Raw genomic sequence first — 11458 nt, forward strand, 5'->3', positions numbered from 1 at the left:
GTTAATGTCTTAATTAACCTGTGCTTCTTTATTTTGAGCAAAAGCAGGGGTCGTTTTCTCTGGAGATTAGAGGTTCCTAATTTTGTGCACACCTACTGACAGTTTGTCATATATATACATATGCATACATGTTCATGGGCCACATAACATTTCGGTAAAGAATGTGCTGCATATACTGAAAATCCCTGCTGCCCAGGGCAGTTGCAGCCATTGTAACCACGCTAAGGTCTCAATGCAATGCTTTCCTTATGTGTGTGTGCTGACGTTGGTGTAAACAAACCTGCCGCACTGCTAGCTGTATAAAAGTGTAGCACACACAACTACGTACAGTATGCTTAATAATAAATGAGTGTGTCACTCTTTTATGTATTTACTATACTACAGGGGTTCCCAATCCCCAGGCCGTGAACCAGTACCAGCCTGCGGCCTGTTAGAAACTGTGGCACAGCAGGAGGTGAATGGCAGAACAGGAGAATCCAGTGAGAGTCCTGTTGTGAACTGTGCATGAGAGGGATCTAGGTTGTGCACTCCTTATGAGAATATAATGCCTGATGATCTGAGCTGGAACCGTTTCATCCAGAAACCATTCCCCCCGACTCTGGTCCATGGAAAAACTGTCTTCCACAAAACCAGTCCCTGGTGCCAAGAAAGTTGGGGACTGCTGCTACACTATATTTGTAGCATTATTTTAGAATGTACCCCTTCTACTTATAAAAACAAAATGGTTAACAGTGAAACAGCCTTCAGCAGGCCCTTTGAGGAGGATTCCAGAAGAAGGTATTATCAGAGGAGATGACAGCGCCACGTGTGCTACTGCCCCTGAACCTTCCAGGGAACAAGATGTGGAGGGTTAGGGTTAGGACAGTGATGTTGATGATCCTGAGCCTGTGTAGGCCTAGGTTAATGTGTGTGTTTGTGTCTTATATTTTAATAAAAAAAATTTAAAAAGGAAAAATAAAAAAGCTTATAGAATAAGGATATAAAGAAAATATTTTTGTACATCTGTACAACGTGTTTGTGTTTTAAGCTAAGTGTTATTACAAAGAGTCAAAAAGATTAAAAACTTAAAAGTTTATAAAGTTAAAAAGTTATTTCATAAGGTTAAGCTAAGCTTAATTTATTATCAAGAAAAGAGAAATATTTGCAATGAGCTGAGTGTTGCCTAAGTGTACAGTGTATATAAAGTTGACAGTAGTGGACAGAAATGTCCGAGAGTCTAGGCCCTCACAGGCACTCACCACTCACTCACCAACACCCAGAGCAACAATTTCTATCCTGCAAGCTCCTTTCGTGGTAAATGCCCCATACAGGTGCACCATGTTTATCTTTTATACCATATTTTTACTGCACCTCTTCTACATGTTGCTATGTTTACATACACACTCTCCACTGTGTTACAGCTCCCTGCAGTTCTGGCACAGCCATCTGCTGTACAGGTTCCTAGCCTAGGAGCATGAGGCTACACCTTATGGCTGAGGTGCGTCATAGGCTGTAACTTCTAGGCTCTGTTCACATACACCCTATGATGTTTTGATGTTTGCACAGTGACGAAATTGACTAACAATGCATTTCTCAGAATGTATCCCCAGCGTTAAGCAATGCATGACTACACGTAAAACCTATACAACCAGGAATCAACTGGCCAAGGCTAGAAGCACGTGTCCAGCCATGTGTGGAAGCAACACGGAGTTTCTACTGACACCAAACTTCACCTGAGTTTCGAGCCCCTGCAAAAGGATGGTCAAGAAACTCCAGCCTCCACGTTCCAGAAATGGTTCCCTGCGAAGATCACCTTCCTCGCAGGATGTAGAGGAGCCCCAGGGGTCCTCTTTCTACCCGGGCAGGCCAGGTTCAGACCCTCCAAATTCCCTGTTCTTGTCTCACAATTAACTGACCACGGTGGACGAGACGCCCACAATGACAGAGCCACCCAGTGCCCCGTACAGGGAGTAGCAAGCCCTGGCCTGCTTCTCCAGGCGTCTGCTAACCCCAGCCTAAGATCCCTCCCCGCTGACTATCCCGCCCATGCTCCCCTGTAGGACATCTCTCTGGCTGTGGTCATTTCTTCTCACATCAGAGAAGCACGTGTCTTCCTGAGTGGGAGACGCTTGGGGGGTCTTCTGGCGGGAACCACTCCCTGTTGAGAGAACCCTTCCTTACCTGAGTTCAGATGTGTTTTCTTATTGGACACAGCACCACCTATATATGTCCTATTTATCTGCCAGGCAAGTGCAAAAAAAAAAAAAAAAAACCCCGGCTAAGATAATATGCGTAATGCAATCTGCATATTGCAATGTTTTAGTTTTTTCCCGTTTTATAGTAAAAAACTTGGGCTGGCTTCGTTTTCCGATCACCAAAATGAGGGCTGGGAGGAGTTAGGCAGCGTGTCAGCGCTAGGTGGCGCCCGAGGATTTTTCTTTTAACAAATGATCCCAAATGTTCTGGAATCCGTGGCTCTTCCCGCCCAAAGCGCAGCCGCGTCTCAGGGCGGTTCCCACACCGCGTGCCGGGCGCGTCTTCCCTCCCGCGGGACGAGCAGGTGGCTGCGGGTGGCCTGTGTTCGTCTTTCCCAGCTTTGTGGAGGTGTGGCTGGGCCTGTGGAACACGGACACCCTCCCTATCGCGCTGAGGGGCCCGGGGACGGTCCCTGTGTCCCTGGAGCTGACGGAGTCGCCATGCGCGGCCGAGGGCTCTGCGGATTCACCCTGTTCCAGGCGGCGCCGACTCCCCTCACTTCGCGTGTCCGGTTTCCTCACAAGTCGGGCCGGGCGCGGAAACACCCGCCTCCCTAGGCCTGAGTGAGCCTGAGCCTCCGGGCCCGCCAAGGAAATGTCCCATATGGAGACACGAGGCTGCTGTGGACGCGCCTCTCCCGCCTCCCCGGCGCGGCGCTGTGGACTCGGTCCGGCTCCTCCGCAGCAACAAAATGGAGTCATCAGGCCACGCTGCTGCGATGGAACCCAAGGCCCTGGCAGAGCCCGGGACCGGCGGAGCCCGCGGCGTGTGGGCCCCGCTCCTCAGAGGGGCCGGTGAGGGGCCGAACTCCCCTGGGTGGGCCGGGGCCGGGGGAACCGAGCATGGCAGCCGCGTGGACGGATCCAGGGTCAGGGCCTCGGCTGGACGGTGAATCCGGGCGCCTGGAGTAGCGCAGACACCGCGGGCCTGTGGGGTCGCTAGACCTTTAACCGCGTTCCGGGCCGGGGATCCACACCTCACCTCCGGCTGCAGCGCCACCTGCGTCCCGGCCTCGGGGGCCACCATTTCCCTCCTGGGACGGCGCCATTCCTCAGCCTCGGCTGCAGCAGCCGGGGACGACCCGGAAAGTGGCAGCCAGTGGCCTCTGTCCTGAGCCACCTTGATCCGGGCTTGTCACCTCGCATTCCGGAAAACACAGAGCCCTGTGCCCCGGGGCACTTTCTCTAAAAACGCAGTGGGCCACGCCTCACTGAGTAATCCGTGCTTCTTCGTTTTAACAAGACGGATCATCCGTACACCAGCCAGACCTCACTGCAGCCCTAAAAGTAACCGTAACTGTAAAAAATATCCCACAAAGCTAGATGTGAAAACTGGTATGAGCTGTTAAAACAAGCATAATTTTATTTGGCTTATTTGCTAAATACATTTATATGTATTGCATAATATGCTCGATGTTATACAAATACGCTTACTGAGTAGATAGCAAATGTCATATGCGAAGGCCAAATCAATGGGGGACATGAGGTATTATTGTCTATGTTAATTTTTTAAGCAAAATATATTCACCTCCAGCTAAAATTTTCATTTTAAAAAAGTAGATACCATCAATAAGAGGATTATAAAGCTCTTTTGGCTCATTAGTAATGAAAAGCAACCTTGCCATGTAAAAGGAATTTTCGCCATTGTGAAATAACGTAATATATATGTAAAGTTGTGATTTTTAATCGACTTCCCTACAATAGCATATTTGATGTGTCAGTGATAGATATTTAAGGTAGCAGAATTAAAATATTAGTAATATGGACAAAATCATACTTAAAATCTTAATGTTTTAAGACATTTTTCATCAAAATAGGTAACCCCAGTACTTCACAATTGTAAACAATGAGGTGTATAGTATGTACTTTATTATTATTGTAATAAACATTAGCTAAAAGATAAACCTTACTTATCTTCCCATCTAAATATATTACTCATGAATTGAACTTTCAAGCAAGGGTGGCAGAAAATAAAACAGGAGAGGCGAATGTTAGCTTCCTGCAATCCCATGTGTGTGGGAAATGTGCGTCTAGCGGCAGGCTGTCATTACTGCTTAATGAAGGCTGATATAAACCTCACCCCCATGCCTGCCGGAAACAGATTCATTCACACTACGCTCCAGCCTGGGACCAAGGCGTGCAGTGCACAGGCAGCAAGGTTGGGAAATGTTCCTGGAAGCAAACGTCTGAAAACCTGGGCACAAAATGAATGGGATATTCAGGTTTGTCACACGCAACTCGATGGAATTAAAATAAGCGACGTGAATTGACTTACTGAAAAATTCAGCGTGATGTGTAATGAGGAAGATGATGTCAGTAGGAAAACACAGAGACTTAAGCAGTTGTAGGGATGAACAAGAAATAGGCCCCAACGTAAGTCGCCCGAGTCCCCGTGCTCCTAGCTGTGGACTTCTGCCCTTCCCCTCCCTTCTCCTGTCTCTCTGTCTGGGCCTTGGTCTCTCACCTGTAACAAGAACTTGCAGTCAACTTCCAATCAAAGGCACCTAAATCACAGTCACTGAAGCAAGGACAAAGTGCCTGAGTCATACATTAAAGGAGTGGCAGGAATCTTGACTAAGGAAGAGTCACTTCGAATTAATACAGAAATGCACGTAAATGTAAACACATAGGTGGGCACAGTGGCTCACACCTGTAATCCCAGTACTTTGGGAGGCCAAGGTGGGCAGATCAGTTGAAGTCAGGCATTCGAGACCAGCCTGGTCAATGTGATAAAACCCTGTCTCTACTAAAAATATACACGAAAAATTAGCTGGGCATGGTGGCACTTGCCTGTAATCCCAGCTACTCGGGAGGCTGAGGCAGGAGAATTGCTTGAACCCAGGAAGCAGAGGTTGCACTGAGCCAAGATGGCGCCACTGTACTCCAGTCTTGGTGACAGAGTGAGATTCTGTTTCAAAATAAATAAATACACGTAGATATCCATGCAGATGGTCAGAGTGCCTGCTACTATCCCTGAGGGCCAAGAGGCTCAAGTCTCCCTGTGATATCTGCCGAGTCTCCCAGGCGCATGCCTGTGTCTGCTGCTTCCCCGCCCAGCTGCCGACCCTCAGGTGCTTTTCTACACCATGTGCTGTGAGAAGCTGGGGTACTGGGGGTCAGGACCAGACCCATCCATGTTCCTAGGCCTCCCCGGAGCACCGAGCACCCTGCATTGATGATAAGGAATACCTGCATCTGCACATTTCTATAACTTGATGATGTTCTTCTGTATCTGACAATGTCATTAGCAGCTATCCCTTCAAAGGTGAACTCACTCGATTCAGTAATTACAGAGGAAGGAAACTGAGTCGAGACCGTGATGGGACTGGCGGGTGAAGAGCCAACTGACAGCACTGTCTGTGGGCACCAGACCCTTAAGCCCCTCAGACACTCCACTTGGATTCACTCATTTATCCCATCAGTAAATACTGACTGACATTTTATTTTTCTTACCTCTGTTTCTCTTACCACCTCTTATGTGGTAAGAGAAACAGAGGTAAGAAAAATAAAAACGTTTTCCTCCCTTGGGAGCAGAGTTTCTTTAAGAAGGAATTAAATGATAAAAACACACAAACACAATGAAGCAGGGTAGCTGCAGATTGTGACAGCTGTCTAAGAAATAAACCAGGACCATGATGGAGCAGGGTGGGGATCCTTGAGATGGGATCAAGGACAAAAAGGAAGCCGTGGGACAACTAAGTGGAAAACAGTCCAGCCAAAGGAAGCCAAGGGAGAGCAACATCCCCACCACAGCGGGGCGGTATCAGGGATGCTGGAGAGGGAGCATCACATGATCATGTAGGTTTCTTAGGAAACGGAAGGACATTGGATTATATAGCTCAAGAGAATTGGAGAAAACTTGGAGGGTTTCAGTAGGGACAGGACACGATTACATTTAATTCAAAAATGCCACTCTGGCTTGTATCAGGCACAGATTGCAGAGACCTAGTGCAGGACCAGAGGTGACAGATGGGGTGAGGTGCACCCGGTTATGTGGATGGTTATTAAAGGGCTCCTATTGAAGTCATAATGCATGCTATAAACCAAAAAGATGAAAGCTGTAAGAATTCAAAAAATAATCCCTGTTATTATTGACAGATGATATGTTTGCCCACTCAGTTTAACTGAGAGAATATAATAAAGAAAATTATCACTTTGTATTGAACAAAATTAAATAAGGACTCATATACAATATCCCTGAATAGAAACGTGTATTATCATAAAGATGTCATCTGTCCTCTAAAAATTCGTATATTCTGTGTAATTCCAGTAAAAATCTCGACAGGGTTTTATGTAAACTTTGAAAGTAGTATTCCAAAATTCATGTAAACAAGGCAATTTTGAAAAAAAATCACATGATGGTGACTTTTCTTACTAGGTGTCATGATATGACAAAACTTTAGTGATTCCATATTCTCTAAAAGTAAGTAGCTTCTGGAATGTATAAGGAAAGGCTAGAAGAAAATACAAAAAAGTAGAAAAAAATTGAATGTGTTCATAACTGGAGACATTTGGAAGCATCTAGAATCAATCCCAAAGGAACAGCAACATGGGCAGTATTGCAATTCCTGGAATTTATTGTGAAATGACATATTTATGAAGTTTGACCAAAATTATCTCAATACTTAAGACTTTTCTATGTGCTGGTATATCTTTTGTTTCATGTAAATAATTAAAATTAAATTAATGAAATGTCTGTTAGATTCCTGGTGGAGGACTGACAGATCTGGGAGCACCTTTCAGCAAACGTGACTGTGCAAAGATCATCAGTGAATTTGCAGAAAGCATTGAGTACTCTGTGAAAGTTAATGCTTAACAATAGAAACTGTGAAGTAGCTACCCATTACTGTGATGGACTGATATTTAGTATGCATTTAACCTTTTTTCAAAAATTATGTCAATATAATAAAAAGTATTAATCTACTACTTTGCCCTTTTTGTTCTATATTGCTTATTAATTAAACAAGCAATTTAAAGACATAATTATACAAAGTCCAATGAAAGAAAATCTTCGTGGGTGCATTTCTTTTCTGACCATTATTATTTGTTATATTTCCTAACTACTATGGAAAGTAACTTTTTGTATGAAGGAGGAGTATGTTAAAAATCATCTACTCTTAGTACCAAATAAATATCCTAAGCCACTAGTCCGAAGGCCTTACAGTGTTATTTGATAGAAATTTCAAATGACATAATAGTTTGTAAAAACTTTTTTAAAGCATAAATGGAAGGTAAACAACTTTTAAGGGAAGTTTACCTTTAAGGGGAGCAGAGAAGCAGGTTATTAGGTCTACAGAAAAATGATCAACATAGATAGATAGATAGATAGAGATGATAGATGGTAGCTAGTAGATATAGAGATAGATTATAGATACATGATAGGTAGATAATATACAGATGGAAAAATGATAGATGACAGATGAATAGATAGGTTGATCAATTGCAGATGGTAGATAGATAATATATGATAAAGATAATAAATGGTGAATAGATTATAGAATAGATAGAGACAGATAGAATAGAATAGATAGATGACAGATGACAGAGAGATGATAGATTATAGATCATAAGTATATGATAGAATAGATGAGTGAGATAGATGATACATAGGTGATAGATGTTAGATGGCAGTTGATAAATACATAATAGATGATTGATAGATGACAGGTGATAGATGATAGAATTGGTATAATTGATAGATAAATATATAGATGATAGACAATGATAGATAGCTGGATCATAGATAGATAGATCAAAGGCAAAATATATATTGCCTAGTTCCTGGAAGTTGAAAGTTTGTTACAAATTAAAGCATGAACAATTAATTACATTTAAAATATTTTTACTTTAAGGTATAAGATAATTAGTAAATATTTCATTTTATAAATCTCTATATGTAAGTTCATATTCACGTTTTCTTCCTGAAAGTCCTCTTGGGAATGTTATGCTATAAATAATGGTATACTCCTACTGTAGACTATTTTGCAGTAAGTAAAAAAGGATACTATAGATCTTTATTTTCTGATATGTGAAAGTGTTCACACTACACAAATTACAACAGCTTTGAAAGTATGTGATTTTTATAGCTTGGGAGATTTGAATTATTTTAAATTCTGCATATAAATTAGAACTTTTAAAATATATTTTTATCTTACTATTTCACATTTGGTTAATTCAAATTCATGTATTATAATTGCGCTGTGGTTTCAAATCCTTTTGAGTCATCTATTTTTATGCCCCCCTAACTTGGGCAGCTTAATGGCTTGTTCTGGTGAGGTGAAGAATCGGAATGGCCCCAGCAGAGGAGCTGTGGCTATCCCATGCGCCTGTGTCAGCGTTCTATGTGTTTAATACATGAACGTCATCCCACTTCTTCCACTGTGAACTTCGGTGTCCCCGCACCGTCTAGTTCCTGTCAACTTCCAATTTGGGGGTCTGTAACCTCAGGGCAACGTGGGCGTCAGGGTCTCTGTGGGATCTTTAGATGCTGGTGTTTTCTCAAGAGCTGCCCGGGGCCATTCTGACTGAACCCGCTGTGCCCTGCTCCAGTGACGCTGCCTGCTACGTTTCCTTCAGTGATGGAAAAGCTACCTCGCTGGAGTCCCAACAAGCCTGCTTGGGGATTTGTGTTCTGATTTCAAAAAGGAACAAATCTACACTGCCAAACACAGTCAAGGCTAGGCTTCTTCCTGCTCAACAACAACAAATCCCTGGGGACACAGAGGAGGCACACAGCAAGGAGGCTGAGTCACTCGTTCGGCACCGAGCAACCTGATTTAAACAACACCCTTTACTCATCTTTTAATTGTTCATTTATTTAGGAAATAGTTATTGCATGTCTCCTATATGGAAAAAATGAAAGATAGTTACATAAAAAATTTAATCTCATGTTTAATTGGATTCATTGGAACCTCCAGAATCATGTTTTAAAAATAGCTGTGGCTGCAGGAATTACTTGCTTATGGCACTGCTCCCTGTGAGTGGACTATTTCAGAAAGTATTTATTTGTGGGTCGAGATGCCCATCAAGAAGGGTCCTGGCAGGTAATGGGCAGTAAGAGACACTCAAGCATGACCGGCCCAGCTGTGTGCCCTGGCCCAGCATTTTGTAATTCGGTTTCTGTTTTGTATATTTGGACTTCATTCTTGTTGGTTGCGCCGCACATCATTGTCTCTAAAATTACTTGTTAGGGAAAAACTATGCAAATGATCCGGCCATCATTAATTACCAGGGCAATGCCTGGTCTCACCACATCAAATCGGCTGAGACTCCATCGGAAATAAACGGAATAACTTACACAGCCCTGCTTTGAGCGGGAGGGTACCCAGCATTCACACATGGTGCTCAGCTAGCCTGTGAGTGGCAGGTGACACTCCAGCACCTGTTCCTTGATGCCTACAGACGTCACTTTCTCAGTCAGTCCTGTGTTTTCTTGAACCTTCACAGGAAGTGTCAAATATAACAAGGTTTGTTCAACCAGGAATTTAAAACTCAAGAATAAAGCCTTCATTGTCTTAGTTAATAATTTGAGTAATGATAATAATAGCATTTACATACTCCGTGCTTACCTAGAAAACACAATAGTAATTTGCTTTATTTGGTAATCATTAATAACTTATTTCTGAGCATGATATAAACTTTTTATATTAGAAAGTTGGTCAAGTATAGTTAATACAAACAGGAGAATTTAAAACACAAGGGAATCACAAAAAGAAATTCCATCAGGAAGTTCTATTCTGTTTACTGTTGGTATTGTGAATTTTCCTAGTACGCGCTGGAGGACCTGGCCTCCTGGTGGAGTTGGAAGGAACATGACCACCGCCTACGGCTGTTCTCTTCTCTTATTTTGGGTTGATAACAAAAGGAGTTGGGTTCTTTCATTCCAGCAAGATCAGGAGGGGCGTCTTCTGAGCAGCATATGCCGCCACGCACAGAGGATGGGGAGAAAGTGATGGAGATCACAGCTTCGCCCGTGGAGAGTGAGTTCCCACTGTAAAAAGCTTTCATGCTGGATTCCACACCCTCACCACAGGATCAGAGCCCATCAGGGACTGTGTCCAGCGTTTCCTGAAAGGCTGTCTATCTTCCAGCATGTTCTGAGACTCTCTCCTTGGTGGGTTGCTTTTCCTGGTGAGCCTCAGTTTTTTTATCTGCAGAATTAGAATTGTAATTAGAATTGTATTGAGGCAACATTGAGGTACGATCCCACTTCTTATTTTACTGAAGTCCTTTGTTCATGCCTTTGCTGCAGGCCACACAAAGAAAGACGGGATCAAGGAAACGAAGGCTGCAGACTCCCTTCCGTGAGCAGCATGGGCTCTCCTCACGCACCTGCATCCAGCACCTCACTTCGTGTTTCACCAGCAACTGCATTAGTCCCACCTCTGAGTCAGGAAGTTTAAACCAGTGTAGAATCAGCAAGGAGGAGACCTGGCTCGTGGACATGCTGCAGTTCTGTAGAAATGTGGACAGGCACGCAGGCGGCAGGAGGTCTATATCTTTATTCAATTTAGTCAGTGCTAACTGACTCCATGCAGGACAGTATCCCACTTAATCTTAAGATAATTATATCTGAAAAGCAACAAAATTTCGGTGTGACATAATCAAATTTAAAACCGTCAAATCTTGGAATCACTGGTGAGCATTCACTGTGCACCCCCAAGATGGGGCTACAGGGCTGAGCATCCCCGAGGTCCCTCTGGAGACGACTGTGATGGCAGCCCCTGGCCCAGGTGACACTGCTGGCCGGGCGGCCTCCCTCCTGAGGCTCAGGGCAATGGAGGGACAGAGGCACAAAGATGCTGACCCAGCCTTGATGGGACCACCCGGAAGGCCCCAACACCCAGACGCCCTGGTGCAGGTCTCCAGCAAAACCCCTGGGACTCCATCTCAGCCTCTCTCCAGGGGAAGCTGGTCTTCAACAAGTGGCATTTGTTTCATTCTGGGAGACAGTAGACACATATTTACAGATATTCACAAACCTCTCTCAGCTGACTCATAGAGACCCATATGGGCTGCCCAGAAAGGCAACATACACATGTTTATGTGCACACACACACAAATACACACACACAAATACATACACACAAATACACACACACAAATACACACACACATACACACACACACATACACACACACACAAATACACACACACAAATACACACACAAATACACCACACATACACACACACAAATACCACACACACATACACACCACACAC

The sequence above is a fragment of the Trachypithecus francoisi genome, unplaced genomic scaffold, assembly GCF_009764315.1.
Source record: "Trachypithecus francoisi isolate TF-2019V2 unplaced genomic scaffold, Tfra_2.0 Lachesis_group17, whole genome shotgun sequence".
Classification (NCBI taxonomy): domain Eukaryota; kingdom Metazoa; phylum Chordata; class Mammalia; order Primates; family Cercopithecidae; genus Trachypithecus; species Trachypithecus francoisi.